Source organism: Stigmatopora nigra, chromosome 6, assembly GCF_051989575.1.
Source record: "Stigmatopora nigra isolate UIUO_SnigA chromosome 6, RoL_Snig_1.1, whole genome shotgun sequence".
Taxonomy (NCBI): Eukaryota; Metazoa; Chordata; class Actinopteri; order Syngnathiformes; family Syngnathidae; genus Stigmatopora; species Stigmatopora nigra.
Window position 1 is genome coordinate 11,215,060 of NC_135513.1, and position 10,622 is coordinate 11,225,681.

At 37.3% G+C, this 10,622-nt stretch overlaps 8 non-coding genes across 8 annotated transcripts; all 8 read left to right on the top strand.

The window, feature by feature from the left end:
* Window positions 1-5,507: 5,507 nt before the first annotated feature.
* On the top strand, window positions 5,508-5,579 carry trnaq-cug (transfer RNA glutamine (anticodon CUG)). The gene has a single exon. It is a non-coding gene; the product is annotated as a tRNA-Gln (tRNA).
* A 100-nt stretch (window positions 5,580-5,679) lies between these two features.
* On the top strand, window positions 5,680-5,751 carry trnaq-uug (transfer RNA glutamine (anticodon UUG)). Its single transcript has one exon. It is a non-coding gene; the product is annotated as a tRNA-Gln (tRNA).
* An 88-nt stretch (window positions 5,752-5,839) lies between these two features.
* On the top strand, window positions 5,840-5,911 carry trnaq-uug (transfer RNA glutamine (anticodon UUG)). Its single transcript has one exon. It is a non-coding gene; the product is annotated as a tRNA-Gln (tRNA).
* A 99-nt stretch (window positions 5,912-6,010) lies between these two features.
* trnaq-uug (transfer RNA glutamine (anticodon UUG)) lies at window positions 6,011-6,082 on the top strand. The gene has a single exon. It is a non-coding gene; the product is annotated as a tRNA-Gln (tRNA).
* Window positions 6,083-6,178: 96 nt separating this feature from the next.
* On the top strand, window positions 6,179-6,250 carry trnap-agg (transfer RNA proline (anticodon AGG)). The gene has a single exon. It is a non-coding gene; the product is annotated as a tRNA-Pro (tRNA).
* Window positions 6,251-6,349: 99 nt separating this feature from the next.
* Window positions 6,350-6,421, top strand: trnaq-uug (transfer RNA glutamine (anticodon UUG)). The gene has a single exon. It is a non-coding gene; the product is annotated as a tRNA-Gln (tRNA).
* A 94-nt stretch (window positions 6,422-6,515) lies between these two features.
* On the top strand, window positions 6,516-6,587 carry trnaq-cug (transfer RNA glutamine (anticodon CUG)). Its single transcript has one exon. It is a non-coding gene; the product is annotated as a tRNA-Gln (tRNA).
* A 98-nt stretch (window positions 6,588-6,685) lies between these two features.
* Window positions 6,686-6,757, top strand: trnaq-cug (transfer RNA glutamine (anticodon CUG)). The gene has a single exon. It is a non-coding gene; the product is annotated as a tRNA-Gln (tRNA).
* Window positions 6,758-10,622: the final 3,865 nt, after the last annotated feature.

Genomic DNA, 10,622 nt, shown 5'->3' on the forward strand with positions numbered 1-10,622 from the left:
GGTTGGACCCAAATGCAGAGAAATGCTCTAACAAAACTTTTAATAAAACATGGCAATGGTATCAAGTTATTAACAATAATTTAGAATTAAATAACAAAATCAAACCTGATGGGAAGACAGAAGGAAAATAAGACCCCACTTGGCATGATGCAAACAAACCAGACGATCCAACAAAGACAAACACACTAGGTTTCAATAGACAGACAAGGTTTGATTGTAAAGTACATACACCTGATCACATAAGAAAAGGGAAACTGTGAGGGACAAAAGAGGTGAAAAACATACAAACCAACCAAATCCCCAACTAAAACCAGGGAATATTAGACTTCGAGCTCTACTATAGCAAATGTTACAAGCATTCCACCCCACTTTTTAAGAGAATTTTGCACCCAGCATTTTGTCCAAAAAAAAAAAAAACACTGTCAGGTCTTAGACTGCAAAATTTGCATTCTGAATTAAAAAAAAATACTATTTCAGGACATTTATTCAATCAACTGTGAGACTTTTAAAATGACATTATATGCTCATATGAGACTGATGTATTTACCCTTTTATTTGTTTTTGGTGACTCATGAGGTACCACACGTGAACCCACAGAAGCGTGACCTCATCAAGCTATGCTTACTATGGTAAAATTTTGCTGTGATGGCAAGATGCAGAGCTCCTACAAAAAAAGCTGCTCCTGAACCCCCTCCAAATTCATTTACGCTGTGCATGCTTGCAGAAGGAAAGCGCACCCAACCACTCAGTGAAAAACCACAGTTGACAGCCGATTTTTCAAAATGGAAACTTGCCGGAAATGTGTACTTCCCTCCTCTCTATCCCCTCTAATGCAGATATTGTACATTCCCATCTTGAAAATCTAGCAGCTTTCAAAAATAGCTGAGAATGTGATCTAAATTGAGTTCGCACGTGAAATTGCAAGTAATGCAGTAAGCTCATAAGGATTACATCGAGTTCATACCACCAAATTCTCCAGTTCAAGGTGCAAATGTTCTAAAAAGCAGTAGTTAGGTGACTTATTGTAATTACTGAGCGCAGGGCCCAGGTTATTTGTCTACCCCCACACTCTCAGCACATTTTAAACCGTTAAAAATGTCTCTGATTTTATATTTTTTGCCCTTTACCTATCTACACCCACAAAGTCACATTTCCAAGTGCAGATTCATCGGCAGTGTGAAGTAATTAGAGGTGAAATCGCAGCATTTTTACTCAGCCTGCATGTGTGAGGTCGGTGAGGTATGACAAATTGCGGTTTCCACCAACTAAAACACTCTTAAAAAGAAAGAAAAAAGTTACAAGTATAATTCTAAAAAGCCAACCCCACATATCTTTCTTTTAGGGGCAATGCTGGTTGAATTTTCCGCTTTCTGTAGCAAAGCTGTCCACTCCTAGCAAGGGCAACTATAAGGGATTCTTAATTCGCATGACAATCAAGCAGACGGACAGATAGATGCCTCAGGCCCTTTGTGAAGCTTTGCCATGGAAACCAGCTCTGCAAGAACAACGTTGACGAGAGGCTATATTGAATAACATTTTGGGAAACTATTAAACAAGCAAGCTGTTAAACCTACAAAAATTGAAAATATCGGCCAATAAGAGGTCATTAAAGTGTGTTTGGAGCTATTTTTTTGCATTAGATTACATTAAATTACATCATACAAACAGTAGCATCACTAATTCAAACAGCAGTAAAAAAAATATGTCTGGTATGTATATTCTGTGGGATTGAACAATCATATTTTACAATCTTTTTCAGTGATAGATCTCCAATCTATATTGACTGGGTGGATTGGCAGCAATCATTCTATACATGCAGTCCAATTGGATTGAATGTCTATCACTGACAATGACAGCCATCAAATTAAATAATAATTAATTCAGATAAAATAGGAGAAAAGTTGTAATCTGTTTCCATAGTGTGCGGTGAAATGGCAAAATTATTGAATTATGGTCAGAGTACAAACAATTCATTTTTAGACCAGATGTGGTTCAGCTATTACTATAGCTAAAGGGTTAAATGAGTGATTGGATTGGATTGGATAACTTTATTCATCCCGTAATCGGGAAATTTCTTTGTTGACGAATATGTGGTAGCGAAGCTCACAAAAAGAGTGAATCCCACCCTGAATGTATCAGCACTGATAACCAACAGCTTTCTATTCCTGGAATTCTATTTTTTGAAGGGGTTTATGGCATATAATGGAACATAACGATAGATGAGAATGAACCCAAACGCAATCGGAAAAAAATACATAATTGAAGCAAATAGGCAATATAAGCTGCAATGATATGGAAGAGGGCAACATGGATTGTGTTCCTCTATCTGACCCAAAACCATTGTGAAGAAATGACTACTGCCTACCCCTTTTGTTCATGTGTATTTTCTATCCTAATTTCCAAGAACCACCAGCTTTTTGTTAGTGTCCTCAGTCAGTATATAGGAAAGCCGCAAGCATACATCTATAAGGCATGAGAATATAGACCCCAGCCCTATTTCGTGCTGACATTTTTTCAAGTAATCATTGTGAACCAACTTCCCACTTTTCACCAATTATTGTTTTCATGTTGTACTGTGTAAACACATTGTGCGCCTGCCTTTGCTGCCTTTTCATTGGCAACTCCAACCTCCTACTAGCTTTCCCTTGCCACTAGCCAAAGTAATGTTGACTGAGCAGAAAACAAAATTGCACAACCACAGCCATCTATTGTTGGTAAATAATTTAAATGGTGGGTTTGTGCAAAGCCGAATCTTGGAACTGGGAGAGTTATACATTTTTCTAATGTGGTCACTGAATCGTTTTAGTGAAGATGAGGCATTAAAGATAAGACATACTGTATGTCTGATGATGTGAGCATGTATGCATGTATGTTTTATGAATGTTTTAATGTACATGTTCAGTTTTATGTTTAAAAAATGAAGTGATATGGAGGCGTGATGATATCAACTGCTATGTCATGTTTTAGCTATATTGCTTTATTTTTCACTAAAATTGCCTCCTCTTTTATGTGTTATATTCTGTCTGATTACAGTAGTACATATTACAAAAAATGCGTATTAGTCGAGTATCAAAATGTTCAATAGTGATGTGAAATATGTCTAAACTGAGAATTTAGTGTGGTGGAAAAGATAGAAATGTGTTTATCACAGCCAATTTAATTCACCATAAGATACCGCCAGACAGGACTGGAATCATTCATCAAAATGAAAAATATGTAATTGGGACCTACTAGTTTAAACCCCAAGGTTTCGTTTTCCTACAAAAACATAAAATATAAACAGCATGATCTTTTGGGACTTTTTTCGCCCTTAAATTGTAAAAATTCTGAATCGTCAGTCTGGGTATTTGCAACTTTTACAACAAACGACAGTGATTTTAATCCCTTCAACGCACATAAAAACATTATAACCCTACCAGACTTGCTTGGTGGCTCAACCCATATTTTCCTATTAATAAAAGTCAAAAAATAACTACTTTTACATGATGTGATTGTGCATGATTGACCATGTTGACCCCAGCTTTGACATTTTGAGCCTGAAAAGCTATGCCAATTCTAATAGGATATTGAAGGCAAGCATGATTCAAAAAGAAGCCTAAGTCTACCAAAGAGGATGACATATGCTTAGAACATCCACCCATTCATTGTATTAACTCTTATCTTGTGCCCATATACATCACAGGTACCTGTTTATGTCTTAAAATTGATGATCTTCAACGTCAGTGCACGAGAAATGGTCCCCTTCAGCACAGTGTTCCGGATGATAAACCATGTTACCATTCCTCAGTGTGGATATTTACAATGTGATGAACAGTACCACTGGCTGTATACATCACATCACTCACATTTTCCCAGTTAATTTGATGCGTTAGGTATATTTTTCAACAATATGCATGGTTATATGTTCCTGTCTTGTGTGTGTGTAATGTTTTTTAAATAGTGGTGCAAACAGTCTGCCTCACAGTTTTGAGACTGAAGGTTCAATCCCTGTTTATCCGCATTAAATTTTATTTTAAATCTATTCTCTTCAAATAAAACTCCCTAAAGAGCATTACTTTGGACCACATGCAAAAAACATCAACTAAGGTTATCAGGGATACAGCAGATTTAGTAATTGTAAACACAGGGAAGACATCCTCTAGATAGCACCATTATACCTTTCCTCCCTAAAGGCTACTGTTTGAGATAATAAGGAAGCAATATACTGTGTAGACCCCTCAAACCCCAAGGCCTCTTAAAGAAGACCCTATGCTTGAGGATGACAGAGATCCCACCAGAGGGATCTTTTTGTTTTTTTTCTGTCTGAGGAGTAGAATAACAGGCGTGCCCCCCTTTTTTTTATTATTCTTTTATTGATGGGCCTCATGCGCTCAGTCATAAACACACAGCATTCTGATTGAGTTACTTTGATTGGATTTCTTGGCTGAGGAAAAAAAAAAAACATACATTCCAGTATTGTATGATCGCGTGGTGTAGATAGGCTGCTGCAATTCTGGTATAACCACAGTATATCCACAAAGCTTGGAGCTAAAAAAATGCAAGCTCAACACTAGCAGGTGCCTCCTGATGAATTTACAAAAATATTAGCATGCTTTTACTCTCAATCCATTATTTATTAAAATGCCGTTGCAAGAGATGATACTGTGAATAATCTTGACATTCTTTTTTATACCTTGTAGATTACTATGTAGACATAAAAACGTGACATATAAATACATGTAAAATCCTCAATGTTGCATAAGTATAGCTTCATAGGTCAAGTGCAGTACTGGAAAATGAATGCACGCTTGATTTACTCTTCTCACGTGTGTCCGGACCCCTCCCACTCAGCCCTTCTGTTTTCTTCTTGTGTCGTGGATGGGAGTCAGCTAGTGGGTGGAGTTGGCAGTCATGTCTGGCTCTGACTACCCATTTGGGCTAAGTTCTCCACAACATGACCGTTAAATAAGAATGAAATGATAAATGCATGTTCTGAATGCTGTAGGTTGTTCATGGCTTACATGGCTATGACAATTTTGGAATGTGTTACTTTATACATTATTCATATTCCTTCATTGATTGACATCCTGAAAATTGCAAACAAAAAAGTCTTGAAGAATCAATGTCTTATGATGTATTCTCTTGTGCCGTATAGTTTATTCCAAGTTGATATATTAATTTGTTTTCCTCGTATCATGTACCATGCATTTCCATAACAGACAACTCCTGCCCGTTGGTGGTTCCCCATTCATTATTGAGTTAACACTATCACACAGAGCCAGGTGGTCACTGGGCAGTAGCCCACCATGTCCCTAAAGAAGAAATTAGTGGCAATGTCACTACATCAGTTTCCTTCCTTGTAAATCAGAAGCCACACACACACACACACACACACACACACACACACACACACACACACACACACACACGGTTGAAAATGAAATAAAAGCACCAACAACAATATAGGTCAATGACAATAAACCTATCAAACAAGTGTATGTTCATATATAGCTAACTAGCAAATGTGAGGTTCCATGGTGTAATGGTCAGCACTCTGGACTCTGAATCCAGTGATCTGAGTTCAAGTCTCAGTGGTACCTCTATCCTTTTTCTGATCTCGAGCAGATATTAACTGCTCCAGAGGCAGATATTAATATCTAAAACAATAAAAGCACAAGACCCACAAGACATCTCAAATTGGGTTCTATGGTGTAATGGTCAGCACTCTGGACTTTGAATCCAGTAATCCGAGTTCAAGTCTCGGTAGAACCTCTACTATTTTTTTATATGGATCAGATATGACCCCTTCTGTATGCAGGCCTTTATGTCTAAACCAATAGAAGTATATGAGCATCAGTTGGGTTCCATGGTGTAATGGTCAGCACTCTGGACTTTGAATCCAGTGATCTGAGTTCAAGTCTCAGTGGAACCATGATCCAAGTGTTATCTGGAGTATATGTTAAAATTTTTGTATGCAGGTCTTAATGTCTAAATCCATAAAATCATATGACCCACTTAAAAATGTATGTAGGGTTCTATGGTGTAATGGTCAGCACTCTGGACTTTGAATCCAGAGATCCGAGTTCAAATCTCGGTAGAACCTTTGCTTATTATTATCTGGACAGATATGACCTGTTCCATCTGCAGGTCTTTATGTCCAAACCAATAAAGCATATGAGCATCCATTAGGAATGAGTTGGGTTCCATGGTGTAATGGTCAGCACTCTGGACTAGGAATCCAGTAATCTGAGTTCAAGTCTCAGTGGAACCACATTTGAATTGTTTTCTGGAGCAGGGAGTAATTTTTATGTATGCAGATCTTAATGTCGAGAACAATAAAACCATATGAGCCACTTCTTATCACATATTGGGTTCTATGGTGTAATGGTCAGCACTCTGGACTTTGAATCCAGTGATCTGAGTTCAAATCTCGGTAGAACCTTTGCTCTTTATTATCTGGGGCAGATATAACTTCCATATGCTGGTCTTTATGTCAAAACCAATAAAACATATGTGAATCTATGAGCAACCAGCTGGGTTCTATGGTGTAATGGTCAGCACCCTGGACTCTGACTCCAGTGATCTGAGTTCAAGTCTCAGTGGAACCTCTGCCATTTTTTATCTGGATCAAATATGACCTTTTCCATATATTGGTCTTTATGTCTATACCAATAAAATCCTATGTGCATCAGTGTGCAAACAGTTGGGTTCCATGGTGTAATGGTCAGCACTCTGGACTCTGAATCCAGAGATCTGAGTTCAAGTCTCAGTGGAACCACTACTGTTTTTTTTTAACTGGATCAGACAAGCCCTCTACCATATGCAGATCTTAATGTCTTAACCAATAAAAGCATATAACCCACAGCTTGAAAGTAATTTTGTTCTGTGGTGTAGTGATTATCACTCTGGACTCTGATTCTAGGTGGAGATTCATTGAACAGGTTAAGAGCCACTGATGTAGGCATTCTTTCTGTTTTTATCAATAGAATGCCATTTTAGATCTGTGTGCTCTAACAACAGAACAAAATAAATTAAAAAAAACAATCACAACAAAACATTGCTTTGGATAAAAAGCCCCAAGATAAGCATCTTGGGAAAAAAATCAGGAATTTTTTAATGCTGAAAACAGCTGTGGAATAGATTTTCCGTTGATGATGCGGCACTAAATTTGTGCAGCCTTGTGCTTTTATTTCAAGGTTAACTGACTCTTCATAGCTCTAACCATTAAACCGTAAGGAGATCCATTACACTTTATGATACAAAGTATCGGAAAAAGGTTCGCTTACACTCTGTAGTCACTAGTTCAATCTTCCTATCATGTTTATGAATCGGCAAACATTTAAATACAACACATATTTAGATTGTATGAAACAATACAAATGCCAAGACCAAAAAGGTTATTTCTTTACAATGCCACTCTTGTATTTCTGACCCAAACCTGCAGCAAAACACAAGTCAATTCATTGTTAAGCATCCTATGAGGACCTGACCTGAAATGCTCTCTTTAATCTATAACTATATAGTGAATGAATGTAAGTCTTCTCGAGAGCTGAGCTTCAGTATTAAAGATGTTAGGGTGAGTTTATATAACTAAATCTTTTCCCTGTGGTTAGGGATCATCAACCTTTTACTTTTATTTTATTTCTCAAAACCTTACATGACCATCATTCTCACTTCATTGCATTGGGATCAAGTGTTTGTATTACTTCAATCTCGGGGACTACGATTTTATTGTTGAAACATCTATTTTAGTTGACCATATTCATTGTCAGGCAAACCTACATCCCATAATTAACGTTGAAATGATTCCAGCCATTGTTCTACATATAAATTAAAACCCCATACCCCACGAGACAGCTGGAGCTTTCCAATATACTCTATTGCAGTCGCCAATTAATGTTTGTATGGTGCCTTAATTCAGCACCATAGACAGCGCACTAGCTGTGCCCACGCCGCAGGCCTAAACAAAATCACTAGAGAAAGATCTTTTATGTTGTTGTAATAACTTTTGAAATGCCAGAGAGATAAAAAAAAATGCAGTGATGTATCATCTATTCAGCCATGCAATTTTACAGCTTCCAAATGATCCAAGCGCTAACTTGGATCTGGTCACAAGGAGTCATGCCAGATAACGTGTGACAAAATATCTCAACTTTGCATGCAACATGTCCTCCCAGACATGTTTTTTCTCTAATTTTAAATGTGTTAAATTGTTTTGGAAGATCCGTTTTTAAGGACATAGTTAAATTAAACTAAACTGGCTTTATGTGGTTTATGAATTTCCCCAAATTATCTGTGTATAGAACATTTTCTGATAATATATTTGTGATTTGCCCATTCAGATTTTAGGAAAACTGTATTCATAATGGTTAGTTAGCATTTTTTAAAATTATTTTCAAAGAGCGCTTGATTTATTTAGCATTAGATTGCTCTCCTGGTCAGACACATTTTGATGCGGTGGACTATAAATACGAATAATATACCTAGTAAGTCCTCTGAATACTGTTGCCCACGAGGATTAAGTGTCGGAGAGTCTCATAAACAAGGTAGATGTGCCTCCTGCATTCTTTATTTGTTCTCTTTCATTTCCATCCCTTGATGGAAAAAGTTTGGACACTAGATTTTAAAAAGTAGACCTTTAGATAGATTACACACTTGGGTCCTTGTGCTTACCTCTCCATCCATCCTAGCCTCATTTACACTAGCACACTTTTTTTTTATTATCTCCCAGTAGACATTTGATATAAGATTCCCTTTTCCTACATGCCACTCAATCTTTTCTGCCTACCATAAATGTGCCCTTATATAACTGAGCCTAACCAGAGTTTATCGACAACTCCTGCAAATAGAACTCATGAGACACGCCTTCTGTCCTTTCGGTCATTGCCCAACATCCCAGCCTTTATTGCGATCTTTGAATTCCAGCTCGTTCATGAACTTTTATTCCTCTCACTCCTTCAAAAAGCACCTTATAAAGACCATTGTCTTTTTCCTCACCTTTTATTTAATCTCTCCATCTCATTTTCACTTTCCAATGATTCCATAATCCTATCATATGCCCTAGTGGTCTCAACCTAGTAATAGAAAGGGAAAAAAGAAAATAAGTATTTTGCCAATCTCCCTTATTAGTATTTTGGTCGTTTTCTCCTAAATCCAGTCCTGTACTGTGTCATTCCATCTTATCACTTGCTCCACTGGTCCACAATGTAGAACCACAGAAGCAGATAGTCTAATGCAGTATATCAGTGTGGTGTGTGCGCGTGCGTGTGTGTATATGCCATCGAAGTGAGCTGAAGCCATAAATTACCAAATGGGAATGAAGACCGTGCTGGGTAGCGCCTCATCCTGATACAATGTTTCTTGTACGCATGGTTAGTGCAGTGATTTATGGACAAGGGTGCCTGATGAGGGAAGATAGTGTGACAAATTATACAGCATTATTTGGCAAAACAAATCCGAATAAGTGCATTCGTGCCGTTATGTGAGAGACAACTTAGTATTGCCGGATTTGCTTGAACTAGTTGTGGGATAGGGTTATATTTTGATTGACAGTGGCATTGGGGGAGGAGGGGCGAGTCAGGGTAGTATTTTAGTACACAAGCCTTTCGCTCTTCTTTCATCTGCTCCATCCCTCACAAAATGACCTCTATTTTTTTTATGATTTTCATTTTATCACATTTTTGTCGCCCTTTGCACGGAACAGCCTGAACTTTTAAATCATATTTGTAGCAAGGATACGAGGGTAAATCGGATGGTCATTCTCCCAATATATGTACTCACAAATGACGCAAATGCTATGTTAGGATGAGTAAACAGTTAAAGAGAAAAGTAGTGTTTTTTTATATGTTTGAAATACAGAAAGACATAAATTGTCTTTCTAAATGTTTTACTTTAATCAAATAAAATGGAAAGAGACACCTTGGAGACAAGAATGAACCTGGACAGAATCTGATGAAGCGATAGAGCGATGTGGGTGGATGCTGGAGAAAAGACAATGGTAACTACATTACAACGTTGCAGCCTGGGGCACTGGTAATATTGCATTTTGTGTGGAGAAAAACAACTTGAAAACAGTTGCAAAAGAGCAAAGGGAAGGCTTGCACAATTGTCAAATACATTGCTGCCATTCAATATTACAGCGTGGTAACACTCATCCAAGCACACGCCCACAAATGTGAAAATATACAGTGTATGCATACATACAAATGGAAAAACAGATTAAAGAAGCCATACCAGCATGATTGAGTGGGAGAACTGTGAATTCTTAACTAGATGAAATAAAGGGCTTGTCAATAATGTTACATGGATATTCATTTTGGATAATTTTATAGCAATGATCAACATTGAGTCAAGTTGCCATGGTATGTTTAGGACACATTCATCTTGATTAGCCTTGTGCAGAATGTGTTGGCAGAATAACAAAATCCAGAGTACAGTTCTGATTGCTCATAATATCCAGTTGTCTTTTTTTTATGCGTGGAATCAGAATGGAGAAAATGTTGTTAAAATAAGTATGATGTCAGATTTTCATTTTCTTCTAGTACTCAAATTAAAAATGCAAATTGAGTTTGATGATAAAATTGTGAATATGTGATTGGATTGCTACCATATTTTTGGATTAGGTTTAAATTGCACCAGTCAAA